The sequence below is a fragment of the Brassica napus genome, chromosome C6 (genome assembly GCF_020379485.1).
Source record: "Brassica napus cultivar Da-Ae chromosome C6, Da-Ae, whole genome shotgun sequence".
In the NCBI taxonomy this organism is placed as follows: Eukaryota; Viridiplantae; Streptophyta; class Magnoliopsida; order Brassicales; family Brassicaceae; genus Brassica; species Brassica napus.
In genome coordinates this window covers 26,528,214-26,545,019 of record NC_063449.1, presented here as the reverse complement: position 1 = coordinate 26,545,019, position 16,806 = coordinate 26,528,214, and the positions used below count along the sequence as shown (strand labels likewise).

The 16,806-nt window shown below is 34.8% G+C and overlaps 1 pseudogene; it reads left to right on the top strand.

Moving 5' to 3' along the window:
- The first annotated feature begins 11,360 nt into the window (after positions 1 to 11,360).
- On the top strand, positions 11,361 to 13,099 carry LOC125588919 (annotated as a pseudogene).
- Positions 13,100 to 16,806: the final 3,707 nt, after the last annotated feature.

Sequence of the window (16,806 nt, the reverse complement as noted above, 5' to 3'; positions counted from 1 at the left end):
TAGACTCTATAGCAACTTGATTATGTCTCTTCTAGGACATTCATTTGGTGCTAAGCTGGTTAGTCATTTCTCGGGTCAGTGTCTGGCATTTCGATTAGCATCTCAATTAGCTATCTTTATAATCTTTCTTTGGACGTCTTAAATCATAATCTCTAGTCCGAGGATCTTTGCCAAGACAATGATGGTTAAAACCATTCTTACTTTTAACATTCTTTATCCAGCTTATAATCTTTCTCCTTTAATATTCGGATTCATTTGTTTCATGGAATCCGTACCTGGCCACTATTTGATTACCCATGTTTTGGCTCTCGGTCCTTTTGATTTCGTGGAGAAGATCTTATTCTTATATATTCCCAATCCTCTTCTGAGGTTCCATCTTAGACGGCACATATATGTATGTGGTGGTTTATTCAAAATCTCTTAAGATGGTGTATGTCTGGATTTTATGACCCGTATTCAATCTGAGATGGGAATATCTGTGCTCACTTATATGGCCTGATGCATATGATCATATTACTATTCTATACATGTAAACCATAATGTCTCCAAGCTTATAGACTTTAGAATCTTAATCTTATAGATAATGGCTTATATGGCCGAATCTTTATAGGTAATGGCCTCTCTGGCCGGTTATGGCCCTTGCGGCCGACCTGTTCATAACATGGTCTCTTTGGCCGAGTAATGGCCTTATGGTTTGGCCGTTTTAAAACATGGCCTCTACGGCCGAGGAATGGCCTTTTATGGCCGAGCCATTTATAACATGGTCTTTAGACCATAGTGGTACACGAACTTGTAGTATTGATCATGGGTTTATCCTCTCTCCCCCTCATGACCATACTATAAGGTCGTGGTGCTTGGGACAATTAAGCCTAATGAGTTTCCCTTTGTGTACATGTTTCACAACGTGAGATCTTTTACGGGATAACTCTGTGCCTTTCCAATCTTTGCATCAAGTTTAGACTTTAGGATGGCTAATCCTATCATGCCATATGGTGTAAAATTTCGTGTTGTTATCTCAATATGGTTACCACATCTCTTGCCTCTTTATCATACTGATTTGTAGCATAGTTTTGATCAGTAGATATCATAGGTATAGTCTCGACCACTTTCTTTCAAGGTCTTAGGCGTTTTTCTTCTTAAAATCTAAAGGAACTTGTTTCCTTCCTTACCCATTGTTTCTACTTGGAAACCATACATTATAACTTCAATGGGTCACATGTTCTTTTGGGTATGTATAATGCCTTTTAAGGCAATGCCTTAGCCATAGTTTCTTTACTATGCTTACTATACCCATTCATGATTTCTTACTTGGTTTTATGCCCTTTAGGCAACTCTTTAAAATTATTTATATGTTCAAGTAAGATCAGGCAAGATAATGAATTCAAAATCAATTCTTATTATATATATATATATATATATAAAATCGTGAAACATCAAAGCATATCATAAAGCAATAAGACAAGTCGTATCGAAATTTAGTCCTTGAGACAATCAGAAGTCTCAAAGTCCATCTGGTCATCTTTAGCAATGTTGGAATCATTATCGGCCTCATATCCGGAATCGTGAACCATGTGAGCCTCCGGGTTCTTGTTCTTAGACTTTCATGGTAGAGCTCACATAAGTGCTTAGGGGTTCTACAGTTCTTGGCCCAATGGTTTCCCATTCCACATCTGTGACAAACGGATTTGGTCGAGTAAGACGGTTTGGATATGCCGCCTCGACCACGGCCATAACTACCTCGGCCACGGCCATAATTGGAACCACGACCACGGTTATTGTGGTTTCCTTTCCGGCCGGTCGAGTAGTTGTCTCGGCTGTTCGAGTAATTGTCACTGCCACGCCCCTTGTAACCACCACGGCCATTGCCGTGTGATCTCTTATTGTTTTGGACGTAATTGCACTTGTTGGGTTCTTTCTTTTCAACCTTATTAGCTTCCGGTAATGGTGTTGTTCCAACAGGTCTAGCTTCACTGTTCTTCATCAGGAGCTCATTGTTTGCCTCGGCCAGAAGCAGGCACGAGATCAGATCAGTATATGTGGCGAAGCCTTTCATTCTGTACTGCTGTTGCAGTATCACATTCGATGAATGGAATGTAGAGTAAGTCTTCTCAAGTAACTCTTCTTCGGTTACTACTTCACCACAAAGTCTCAGCATCGAGACCGTCTTAAATAAGACTGAATTGTACTCATCCACCGACTCATAATCCAAGAATCTAAGATTCTTCCAGTCGTTTCTAGCCTTTGGAAGTAACACCGTTTTCTGGTGATCATATCAATGATGTAAAGCATCCCAAAGTTCTAGTGGATTTTCCATCGTGATGTACTGATCTTTTAGACCTTCAATGAGGTGATGGCGTATAATACTCATAGCCATGTACCGATTCTTATCGGTCTCATTGTTGCCCTTGATGATAGTATCACCAAGTCCCTTTGACCTTAGACTGATCTTTGTATCTAGCGCCCACTGCAAGTAGTTATCTCCGGAGAGATTAAGGGCTGCATAGTCTCTGTTTGATATTTTCGACATCTGAATCACATCATCATTCAAAATTAAGTCTCACAATGTGATCATGTGGCCGCAAGATAATCAACAAGCTCGGCCACAAACATGTCTTACGCATTTATGAAAATCAAGCAATCTAATTGACCATGGTGCGAAACAATCATCAAGCCACACGGCCATGTAGTTCTACTTAATGCAAACGGTTTCAAGATTTTATAAACTACATGCTGGTCGATTCGTTTTAAACAGTATGAATGCAATCCATATTCAGATTCGAGTTTAAACAATCCTAGCAATCTTTCTAGGTGATCAAACAAACAATCAAGGTTCAAATCAAACAATTAAAACCGTTTTTCCAAATTAGGGTTTAATGGAACAACTTGATCTTAGATCAAGGGAGTTTGATTTGAGATTCAAAATCATTAAGACTTTGATTTTAATTGATCAATGGATCAATCTCGAATTATGGTTTAGGGGATCGGACTTATTCGAACTCTGATTTACTCATTTAGGGTTTGATCTATTTGTCCTTAGGCTTTCATCTTAGAGATTATATTTTAGGGTTTCAATCTTTACAAAACAACCAGATTCGATTTCTTGTTTTCAGATTTCGAATTACCTTTATTTTGTAGGGTTGAACCGGACCACCAAAGTCAGATGAACCTCTAGTTGCACACGGACGCGAGCTGGCTCCTTATCGGGTCGCAAGCTGGGACGGGACGCGAGCTGTCTGTGATACGAACGTGAGATGGCTCTGTTGAGAACAGGAAGCTGCGAATGTCTAGGATCAGGAACGCTTAAGGGCTTTAGCTGATCAGGTGTTTGCAAGCCGGAACGGAAGCAAAAACAAGTTAGGGTTCTTCGGGATTAGATCTTTGCACCAACTCCTCTCAGCTCATGAAATAAAAACAAGGAGTATTAGATTACATGAATACCATATCTGAACAAGATATCATCAGACAACTAAGGTATGATAAACTTATCTTTCACAGGATTTGAATTTGGCTAGAAAATCTTGTTGGTTCGGATTAGGGTTCCAAAAGACCAAGACGGCGTCATGTATTGTTTCTGCGAGTGAGGGCGCGTCTTAGATCGGATCGACGAACGGTTTGCACTGATGGATTTGTCTCGTCAAGAGCTTCAAGATGATATGTGGCTCGTCGTCTGGTTCCTCGGGGTTGGAGAGATCAATCGATTTTAAGTTGCGCCTGGTTTATGGTTTATGTGTGACGGATTTTAGGTTAGGTTTTGTCTCAGGGTTTTGGAGTCTATCGTGCTGATAACGTGTTGTAAATAGAGAGTTTTGAGACTGAATATTTCTGTGTTTTATTAATGATCAAGAGGGTTCTTTTATATACGGATTACAAGATGAAGATAAATAGAAAGTATCTAAAACCTAAACTCACTAGGATTAGGAAAACTACTAATACATAATAATGAAAAGATTACATCTAATAGAAAAAGGAAAGAGTTTCTTTTTTTCCAAGCTTTGTGGCCGCTTCTCTCTCTCCTGAAGTCAGTTCTCTCTCTCCTCTCTCTAGGCTTCGGCCATCTCTCCATCTTCTAGGTATTTGGCCGGTCTTAGGCTAGGCCTGGTTAATGACAATCCACTCCATAATTTATAACAAAAAGATATTACTTGGTAAAACACCCTAAACATTGTTAAGAATTTGAAATCAATACTGAAACTTTGAAATATACCAATACTTTAAAAAAAAAGTTGTCCGTTGGTCCTTAGCTAATAACTACAAAATTCAGAAATACAAATAATAAATGATTTGATTATTTTGTTTTACATGTATACTAATATCAGTAATAAAATTTTAAAAATAATAAATAAATATTATATGGTAAACGTTTTATAATGTCTTTGATAAATAAAATATAAATCGATGAGGTAAGTCAAGAATCATAATATGTTGACTTAAAAACAAAAATCAAACAACAAAATCAAATATTTTTTTTTTAAAAAAAGGGTCAAATTCAAATTAATATTTTTTTTTTGACAAAGCAAATTCAACTTAATTGGATGACATTAATACAAGTTGACAGTTCAAACAAATCAACCTTATTAAAAGTTATAAGATGATATAAATCTACCAATACACAAATAAACGAAAATAAAATCTAAGTTGACAAACATGAAAACTAAGTTAAACTGTGATAATAAGTCAAATTCGTAAAACAATCAACTACTAAAATAGAACTCTTTTAATATAAGTAGATCAGATGCTATTAAGTTGATTGAATTGAAACAAGGTAACTTTATTAAAGGTTAACGCAAAATTAATAAATCGACCAAGGAAAAACTTTCGATACGAATAACATGCATATAAACAAGTAAATTCACAATCGAGAAACTTTCTCTCAGATACTGTTATCGAGAAACTCAAGCCTTCGACATTTTCCGACGCCGGTGAAGCACGAGCTCGCCGGCGTCGACTTTGCTCACACTTTCTCATGCTCCCCTTTGATCTTTCCTGTTTTGTTGATTCACTTTCACACTTTTTCAAATTTTCTTTTCCAGATCTGGTTGTGTTATTGTTTGAGGAAACTTGTATGGCTTCTTGCTATCATTTAGAGATCTCTGGAACTGACATTTTATCCGAGAGCTCCCGGAGAACTTGCATCAACGCAAGTACCATTTCGATTCACCATAAATCTCGTCCTGAGCTCGCACTTCATTGCGGCTGCAGATCTGCATGTTCCCTCTTCAGCACTTGCACAAGTTTCACCTCACCTCACCAAGACCCTTGCTTCGCTCTTCATATGTGCACCAAATCCTGGAGGACCTCCCTTGGTTGCCACAGATCTGACATAATCTTGGACAAAGCCCCAAGCATAAGCGCAACAATTATCACTTGCCCCCGCAGTCTATCACTTTCAGTTCATAAACGGGCCTCCGTTTCTTTTGTCGACGGCTTCTCAACCTCCACCCTTCCTGTCTCCACTGTCCCTCCTCCAACCCGCTTCACTTCTTCTCAACCTCCTGTTAACGTTAGCTCCACCAACGAGCATCTTAGCTCCGCCGCAAGCTACAAACCGTTCATCAAGTACAGATCCGGTGAGCTACCTGCTGATGTCAGCCCTTCTCCTCTTAATTTATGGGCCTGGCCCATATTGCATTCAGAAAAGGTCAGCCCTTATCCTACCTCCCAAAGTTGCAAATTCAGTGAAAAGGCTTCGTCTATAAACTGCTTTGGAGGTTTGGTACTAACTAGTATTAGTTCATCAATGATTCTCGATGGGTTCACCGAAGCTTTGATCCGAACTATCTTGCACGCAATGCTATATTTCTCTTTTTTGAAGAGTTTTTCATCCTTCTCTATTGAAGAGAAAGCTTTACCACCATGCCTTCTTTCTTTGAAAGAGGAAGACTTCTCGGCTTCTTTGTCGAGTAAAAGTTCCAGATTTTGCACCATCTTGTCATCTTGTGTAGCGGTCTCTACGGGACCAGAAGATGCAAGCGAGACTACTTCGGTTTATCTCGTAGGTGAGAATTGGGTTTCAACGTTACTTGTGAGTAAGTTTCGGCCATCCGATTTTGTTGCGAAGGTTCCATTGACGCATTCAAGCTTCGTCTTGAGTTCGCTGTCATCTTCTCATGAAGATTTATCTAGGCTATCTCCTTTTGTTTATGTGTTTTATACTTATTATCAAAAAGGATGGATAATTCCCTCTTGTTGTATCCACGCAAGTTAGGTTTAATGAAATTAATTTATGTTTCAAAAAAAAAAAACAAGTAAATTCACAATTATATTAAGGCCAGTTTGTAATCACATTTATCAATCTGATCAAGGTGTAAGTCAACTATTTTAAAATATATCGATCAAAAACAAATAAGTCTATTGCCACGAAATAAATGTAGTCAGTTTAAGTAGTAAGTAACTGCCCTAGGCCCTTAGGTATCAGTATATCACATTATCAAATGATATATATTACTGGTTTATGCTTACAACTTGCAATGCTTACGTACCTGCTGACCAGTTGCTGACAAGTTAAAACATAGAATAATATATGAACGAAGAAGACGCCCGCAGCTTCTTCTAAACAATCCTTAAACTTATGAATTATTTGTCTTTTTCTGTTTTTTAAACTTTAATTATTTGTCTTTTTCCAAAGATAGCGTGTCATGATTTGTTGATATTCAAATTTTGAAATTTTATGAAATAATATAAATAGCTGTCAAAAAAAAATGAAATAATATAAATATATGTCCTAATTATTGACAAATTTGCGGGCATTTTTTTTTTAGGAAATTAGGTGGTATGGCTATGAAAAAAACAATATTTGGCTCTATAGCTAAATGACCTACCTTACATCAATACATCGTGTATTTTATATATTAATACACTATTACCCTCGTAACTGACCGCTGAAACTTGCTACCAAATAATTGTAAAACAAATCATAAATAAATATAAAAATAATTCGTGGTTTTTTATTATTCACACACCACTTTTTAGATAAATATTTAATTGATAATTTGGTGAAAGTGAATATGTTCCATCTCAGATTTACGAGACCTTCATCACCACCGTTTACATTCTCGATGAAGAAGAAGACCACTTTCAAAGGCTCCGACGTTGAGGAAAACTTATCGATCTTTTGTGCAATATATATTTCACAAGTCCATTCTATTTTCATTTTTATATAGTATAGTTTCGATCACCGATATGTATTATTTGTTCTATTTTATTTGAGTTCAAGGTTTATGTCTGAATTTAGGGTTTATAGTTGGGTATAGGGTTTAGTAATTAAAGTTTAGGGTTTAGTATTTGGAAGGTGGGTGTTGAAGTTAGGGTCATCATTAACTTTTTTTAATGTAATCATAGACATTTCATACTTTCACCAATATATAGTATGCTATTGATTTTGTTCCATTCTATTTGGGTTTAGTTTTATAATTGATTTTAGAATTATATTTGGGGTTAGAGTTTAGTAATTAGGATTTAGGGTTTAGTAATTAGAGTTTAGTGATTAGGATTTAGAGTTTATTATTTAAGAGTTGAGGTTGGGTTAATGTTTAGTGTTTAAGGATTGTCGGTGTGGTTTGATTTCTATACTACTTCGACGATTTAGAATAGAACACTCGGTGTATATGTATGTGGTCAATAAACATTTGACATGGATGCATTATAGTTTATATTTGGGTTTAGGGTTTAGTGATTAGGGTTTAGTATTTATGAGTTGGGGTTGGGGTTGGGTTTAGTATATAGGAATTATAGGTGTAGTTTGCATCCTATACTACTTCGCCAATATAGAATAGAACATTGAGTGTATATATATGTGGTCAATAAACTTGTCACGTGGAAGTCTACTTCTTCTTTTGTATGAAAAGTTTTTGGTTCCCTCTTGTCCATATCTTTTCTCAGTTACGTCATCAATATATAATACATTCACCAGGTAATTGTTAACGAAAGGGGTATAACCGGACAAATTATATCACAAATGTTAGTTTTTTAATAATGTCAAAATCATTGCTATTTTCTTAATTTTCATAGTGAATATGGTTATTCAGCAAATAAACCTTTTTTTTTTGTTTCCATGTTTCTGACAAGGAATAAAGTATTTGTATTTGTTTTGGTTTTTTTGCTAAAGTGGAATAAAATATTTCGTTAGTATTAAACCCCTATCTTTAATTGGTTGATTCAATCAAGTAGAACAAGTCTTAACTTCCGTATTTGTAAGAAACAAATACTAGTAATTACAGGTTGAATTGGTCAATTGTTATGTTTACATGTTAAACATATTTATTGGTTTATAATACATGCATGGCTGTCCATATAACAGCTGAACATTATGAGAATCTCCATGCATATGGTTGATGAACGGTTTTACACTTTTAATATCTTCTAAATATTATTTACCAAGTGACTGATTTGATGTCATCAACACATCATTTTTGCAAAAATGATGACATTGGCTTATTCCGAAGTGTGACATGTAATTGTGATATAACTACGATTCAAAGGATACTTTGCCAAAAATGATTCAGAACTTGATTTTAAATATAAAAGTGTACCCAACTTCAATCAAATGCAAAAGTAACCCAAAAGCTTAGTAAAATTACAACCATCCCTTTATGACCAGACAAAAAACCAAAATTTATTTTTACGAATATAACCCCGTAAGTCTTCTTTTGTAAGTATTCCCAAAATATAGATCTTAAAAATAATTTATAAATTTCATAAAGATATTTTGATGAGTAAAAATTGAAATCATGTAATTATAAACATTTAAATAATATAAATTAACATCTAGTAAAATTGAATTGTTTTCAACATAAACGAGTGAATGTAGTGTCACGGTATTTTTTGGTTTAGGGTTTGGTAACCTATGTTGTAGTATTGTTTATATTTTTAGGGTTAGATTTTGGAAGATTAATTTTTTTTTTGAATTCCTGGAAGTCTTCTGGCGTAGTCTTCTCCAATGTCTTTTTTTCATAACATATCTGAGCGTTTAGGTAAGTCGTCATGTCTAGCTTTTGAAAACTCTTTTGTTGCTTAAAGCTCTTACTTTATTTTTAAAGTTTTTCTCTGTTTTGAAACCATTTGAATGCTTTTGGATATACAAGTTTTTCATATCTGAGTCAGACTTCCGAGAAGACTTCCCATGAAGTATTCCAAAGTCTGAGTCAAACTTTTTTTATGCATATTTTTCTTATCTGAGTCAGACTTTGGAAGATTTTCTAGGAAGTCTTCTCGGAAGTCTTATAACATATAATGCATTAGAAGATTTTCTGGAAGTTTTTCACGAAGTCTTCAAAAACCTAACACCTGAACATAAGGACTATCTATGTGGAGGAATGATCTCGAACTCCAAGTGTAATAGTTTTGTTTATGGTTTGTTTTGTGATTTGTATGTGTACTATTTTATTTGTGGATTCTTTTTGTAAATTTGAAAAAATGTTAATGAAAACAAATTGGTAAATATGTTCATGTCTACCATAAGAGAAGAACCTATAACACTTTCACTAGAAGTCTTCTGGGAAGTCTTTCGAGAAGACCAAGCAGAAAATTTTAAGCGGGAATTTAAAATACAAGCTGGAAACTTAAATTTTTAAGTGAAAACTTAAATTTTAAATCGCATGAAAGTTAAAAAGGTATATCTTATGATCTAAGAAGACACATTAAACCACATGACTTGATATTTTTAAAATTACTTAACACTTTTGAAAGTTAAAATAATTATCTTGAAGTTACTTAACACTATTAAAAATACATGTTTACAAAAATTAACGAAGAAAACTTCAACGGAAGTCTTCTTAATAAGTCCTCTCGGATTAGCTAGAAACATTAATAAACATGAATGTTGGTAACCTCGTAATTATCACCAATTAAGTTATGAATTTCATTCATGAGCCCCAATATTGACTAATATACATGAATTAACAAGAAAATATTTTAAAAAAAATTAATTTTAGAGAAAATGAAACTTTATTACACATTGACTTAGAAGACTTCCACAAAAGTCTTCTGGTAAGAGACTTCTAGGAAGTCTTCTATTTAGGTCATTTTTGCAATTGTAAATTTACAAATGAAGACTTCCAGAGAAGTTTGCTCTACAGCAGACTTCTATGGAAGTTTTCCTTTGTAAATATTGGTTTACTTTTGTTTTCAAAAAATCTCAAAAATACCAGAGAGAACTTACCGGGAAATCCTCTCGGATAAAAATGTTAATTTTGCAATTGACCGAAATGTGTAAGAAATTTTACTTTCTCTAGAAGTCTTTCCAGGGAAGTCTTCTCAACTGGTGGAAGTTTTTTCATTTTCGCTGAAAGTCATTTTAGGTTACTTTTTGCAATTAAAAATTAAGACTTCCCGATAAGTCTTCTCTTGTATTTTCGAAATTTTTATGTTAACAAAGAAAAATTGGAAGAATTGGAAGACATCGAGAGAAGTCGTCTATAAAAAGCACACAGAAAGTCAATTGCAAAACTAACATATGCATTGACAAGAAAACTTTCGTATAAGTCTTCTACAACGAGAAGATTTATACAGAAGTCTTCTCTGGCGAACATATATTAAAAAAATCAAAAACCATTCTTAAATCCAATGAGATTCATGTTTAACTTCTCCAAGTACACACAAGTTCTTATTGAAAATTACCCATGCATTCTTGATCAATATTCATGAACTTGAGTAACTCTAATAAGCTTATAAATTTTGAAATAAAAAAGGTAGTATTTTGGGATGAAATAAGAGAGAAAGTGAAAGGGAAATGGTTTATGCGTGTAAGAAATAAGAATATGAAGATGTAGATGTTAATTTATGTGTATTTAGAGCTGGGAAATGGTTGTTCATGGTGGTTATTGTGTTGATGACAATTGTAATGTTGTAAATAAAAGAGGAAGATGAAGATAATTCGGTAAAACAAGAATTTTTGAGAAAAAAATAAGGGTTTTTTTTTTCAAATATGATCTAAAATTTCAAGACAAACACAAAAATAACTTATGCTTTTTTGAAACTTTGTTTTTCCCTATTCACCCTACAAGTTCGAGTTATTCACGAAAATACAATTACTTTTTTTGAAAATGAGTCTTTTACCTTATCATCCTCATCTTCACCAAGTATTTACAATATTTACATTGCCATCAATACACTAACAACCATGAACAACCAATTTAAAGCTCTTAATGCACCAAATTTTTGATTTTTACTATTCATATCTCATTACTTATGCACACAAATCACATGTCATTCACTCTCTCTTCAAATTCATCCAAAAAATAAAGATTTTGATTCCAAGCTTTGTAAGGTTCATAGAGATATTGAAGCTCATGATTCATGGTCATTAACGACTTGGTAGCCTTTATAGTGAAGTTCTGGGTGCTTGGAGAAGCTAAGCAAGTCATCTCACAGGTTTAAGGTAAGAAGTCATTTTTTTTTCTCAGATCTGTTCGTGAAGACTTTCAGAAGACTTCGGGAAGACTTTCAGAAGACTTCGCTAGATTTGTTATCCATCAAGAAGACTTCCCCTAGAAGTCTTCTAACTTTCCTTTATTAAGAAAAAAAACAAAAAATTCCAGAAGTATTCTCAAATGAATATGTTAGTTTTGCAATTGACTGAAGTTTGTAAGAAATTTGACTTTTTATAGAAGACTTCTTGGAAAAAACTTCTATAGAAGTCTTCCGAAAGTTTTTCTGAAGTTTTCTCGCTGTTGCAAGAAGTCTGCGTGAGTTATTTTTGCAATTTAAAAATAATAGTAAAACAATTAATATTAATGAAAAGACTTCTTGCCCTCTGTTAAATCTAACAAAGAAAGACTGAGAAGAAAAAAATGAAGTCTTTTCAAATTTCAAATCTCTAATGCAATAAGCCCTTGCCCTGTATATCACCTTCCCCGTATACCACCTTATGGAATGAGATGTGTTTTTTTTTGGGTATATGTTTGTGGTATATGCTCACAACATAATATTTCTCTTTCTAGGTATTAAGTAGTATAACACTTATAATATGGTTTCTTAACTTTCATTTCACAACAAGAGATTTTTTTGTTTGTTTAATCGGTTAATTAATCCTACTATTCACATTCACACTATATATATATAGATCGCTGGACAATCCCAAGTCCCAGCCAAAACAGCTTCAAGAGAAAACATAATCTAAAAAACTTGTCTTTTATCAAGGTAAAATGTGTGAATTGGGCCCTGTCTTGTTCCCAAAGTTTGGTTGGGCGTTGACGGGAAAGTGTGCGAGCTACTCACCAATGATGGCACATCGTTTCTTGATTTTCCTGTACCGAAGACTTATGGAGTGGCTCATCATCAGACCAGCTTAGGGGTTTCTGCTTCATCTGAGGGTAATGGAATAGACAACAATTCGGCCATGATCAAGAAGCTTAGTCACAATGCTAATGAGCGTAACCGTCGCAAGAAGATGAACTCTTTGTTCTCAACTCTTCGTTCATGTCTTCCTGCTTCTGATCAACTGGTAAGTAGCTGATCTGATATATGTAATGTGAATGTGTTTCAAATCAAAAACCAATTAGAAATAATTAGTCTGCATATTCAGTTTGATACCATTTAGAAGAAGAATATTTTGTTAACCGTCTCTTTTTTTTCTTTACCATCTTGCAGAATAAGTTAAGCATTCCTCAGACGGTTTTGCGGACCGTGAAGTACATACCGGATCTGCAAGAGCAAGTGAAGAAGCTAACCCAGAAGAAGGAAGACCTATTGGTGCGAGCATTGGGTCAAAGAGACATGGAAAGTTACGTTAAGCAGCAACCACAAGCGGTTGCTAGTTATGTCTCCACCGTTTTTGCGACTAAGAATGGAGACAACGAAGTGATGGTCCAAATCTCATCGTCCAAGATTCGTAAGTTTTCGATATATAATGTGTTGAGTGGATTAGAAGAAGATGGTTTTGTTGTTGTGGATGTTTCATCTTCGAGTTCTCGAGGAGAAAGGCTCTTCTACACTTTGCATCTTCAAGTAGGCAAGACTGATAGTAACAAGATAATTTGCGAGGAGTTAAGTCAAAAGATATTGTACTTGTATGAAGAATGTGGAAACTCGTTCAGATGATATTTTGTGCTTGGTTCTTTTAGTTATGTTGTCCTTTTTAATTTACATAAATCTTCTTGGCCAATTTGTTGTAGTCGAGTTGCTCTATTTTGGCCGAAGTTAGTGGTCGACTACTAATAGAATTGCTACTACGTTCATGCTAGATATAAAGTAGAAAGCAAAATTAAGGTATGTCCATCATTGAACCGACCGGAGGAGGTATAAACGATATTTGTGTGTTCCCTGGAAGTGGGCTTATGTTTCTGGCTAGACTCTAGCCTAATGCCATCTTACTTCATATCTGACCTTAGTCCTGCCCCCAAATGTGTTCTCTTTTTGAAAACCTAACGGTAAACTAATCTGATTCAAAATGTTTCTATCATTCCGGTTGTGTGGCCATTGTTACTAACACTTCTTTGTTGACATCGTGTTATCAGGAAGAGATGGAGGAAACTGGACTGTTCATCGGCAGCCTCGTCCCCCTCCACTACGTCCACTTCCTACTCTACCCGGGGAACCGCCACCAATCATAAATGTTGCTCTCAGAGGATATTTTATATTAGTTTGGGAAAAATGTGGGTCAATTAAGAGAATTTTGGAAAATTTTATTAAGATTTACAATTTTGGAATATTCTGACCTGTTCTTGAAATGTTTTTAGGCTGATGTCTGAATTACAGCAACATAATTTGCTTACTTCGTGTTAAAGGTAACGATTGATGTTGACCATAGATCGATAGTGCCTCTACATGATATATCATCGACCGTCGTTACTCTATCTATTTTTACTTCGTGTTAAGGAAGAAACATCTTAGAGACTATTCTAAAGTCAAGGACACCTTTAATTTGTACAGATGGTGATTGATATAAAATATCCATGCATCTGAGCTTTCAAAAGATCTGTAACAATCAAATGAGTGAGCTGCTATAACTTTATATATGGTTTGTTTCCTCGGATTATTTCATGCTTCATCACACAATATTTTGGTTATCTCTTTTGCTAAAATGCCGCCTGAATCAGTCGATACTCCTTATAAACTCGAAAACCCTACTAATGTTGGCAATATTGACCAAATTTATCAAATATTTGTTTTATTTTTAATGTAATGATTAATATGTCATGACTTGTTAATACTTTGTACTTTATTTTACATAAATCAATATTCATAATTGAACACTAAAATAATAAATAATTCTTTCATGGTGTTTAATAAAATATGCTAATAAAAATAAAATAGTCAACAATTATAATAATTTGCTTCAAAAGAATCAACCAAAAGTTTTATAAATCAAGGGTTCAAAATACGTAGGTCAAAATTTAAATTAAGTTGAATGACATGAATAAAAGTTGACAGTTCAAACAAATCAACCTTACTAAAAGGTATGAAATAATATGTATCTACTATAAATAAATAAACCAAGATAAAAAAAAAAAACAGAGTAAGGGTTCGTGGTTACATGCAAAATAACTACGGAATAAATTTAGTGCAGTACTAATAGTAAAATAAATAGAAATATGTATATAAGTATATGCCGAAATTTTTGTTAAAGTTAAATGCGGTGTAGTTAGTATAAACATTCAAAGCTCAAGTTGACAAACATGAAAAATATGTTCAAACAGTGATATTAAGTCAATCTTTTAAAAAACAATGAACTAGTCAAAATATAACTTTGCGAAAGCAAACAGTGATAATAGGTGTGGGCATAATAACCGAATCCGAAATCCGAACATGAACCGACCCAAAAACCCAAACCGAACTATAAAAAACCCGAACGGGTTTATGATTTAGTCAGTTCTGATACCTATACCCGATCGGTTATATCCGATATCCGAACCAATAACCCGAAGTACCCGAATATATATAGTTAACCTAAACTTTCATTTTCTATTCCTATTCATCTTTTCGTCTTCTCCTTCTTCAACGTGAGGAATCAGTTGCAGGTGAGTTCTCTTCTCTCCATTTTTTCCGTATATGTTCAATACATACTCAAACTCATTTTATGACCGATTACAAGTATGAATCACTATACTTTGCAATTTTGATTTATGTTTGATTACAAGTAGGATTTGCGATTTTGTTTTCTCTTTGTTCTTTACACATGCTTGAGCTCAAACAATCATGATTATCCAATGTTTGATTTCTGTTTGATTTTGATCTATGAATAGATGGATTCTTTACTATTTTCTATTCAAAATAATACAAATATAAATTCCACAAAGAAAAAAAAACAGGCTCGTGTTCATTAAAGGTAATAACAAATCAGAAAGATCATAAATCTTATATGAGAAATCGGCCAAAAAAACACTGAACTTTTCGGGAATTGCCAAAAGAAACCTGGACATATGGGCTAGCCAATAAAATCCTGAACTTTTGTTGACTTTTCGGGTTTATTAAGAAACTTACGATTGACTGACCAGATAAACACACCGTTAACCGAGTTAACTGTTAATTAAGCGGACGTTAATTTTGGGTGTTAAAGTATACGACGTCGTTTCATCACTTTGTCTGATTTAAGACAAACGACGTCGTTTATATAGCTGTGTTATTAAAAATATGTGTTTCCAATGGCTCGAACTCGTGTACTCGGGTTTAATGGTAGGGGATTTTGCCACTGAGCTAGTGGACTTTGCAATGGATATACGAACACAATTTCTTTTATTCTTCGAATCCGAGTTAAAGACAAATTAATGAAACGACGCGTTTTACATTAACTTTTTTATTAAAAAGATGGGGTTCCATCGACTCGAACTCGTGCACTCGGGTTTAATGGTAGGGGTTTTTGCCACTGAGCTAGTGGACTTTGCAATGGATATACGAACACAGTTTCTTTTATTCTCTTTGGATCCGAGTTAAATGAATCAAAAAGAAACGACGGCGTTTTCTCCTCCGATTGGTATAAACCCTAAATGGGCGAAATCATAAATCCAGTTCGCGATTCAAGCTCGATTCTCTTCGATTTCGTCCTTTAGAATCTTGATGCTCATCTCTTCTTCTTCGAGTATCGCATGATGAGTTCGGGTTGTGAGGATTCGTCTGTGAATACGATGGGAATTCGTGGTATCCCGGAGCAATGCGGCTGTGGTCGAAGAACTGGGATATACACATCAAAAACGAAGGTCAATCCAGGAAGAACTTTCTTTAGATGCCCAACGTTTCAAAATGTAAGTGTTTAATTTGATTGTGTTTAAGAAAAGAACATAAGATTCAATGGCTAGGTAGTCAGTGAGAAATTGTTTGAATATAAAGATTGTGTTCATGATTTGTGTCTAGGATCACTTGTATAAATGGGTAGATGAAGCTGTCTACGAAGAGGTTCAAGATGCATTGCCAAAAGTTGAATGCTTTGCATCAGATGTTATGAAAATTAAAATGGAGATCGAAAGGAGCAACAAATTCAGAGAGTTTTCTTCCCACGCCAAGGATGACCTTAGCAGCATGGATGCATGGAATACCATTCATTTGCCAGCTTCGACATGCACAAGTCTCATTCTCCAAATTCACCACATATGACTGGTCTCTATCTTCCACCTCAGTCTCTGGCCCAATTGCCCAACGCAGACTACATTCTTTTGACTTCTTCTCAACCCTGTCTAACTCTTTATGTGTCTTCGGGGTGAACCTAGTCTTCCTGTCCTTAGCCATCTTAGACCTATTGTAGTTCCTAGTCATACATTGGCGCCTTATCTCCTCTAACATGTCTAGCAGAGGTTTCTTCCTAGGCTCCCTGATTGTCTTGTTGAAGGACTCACACAAGTTGTTCAGATTATCATTGCTGTAGGAGCCTATCTTGAA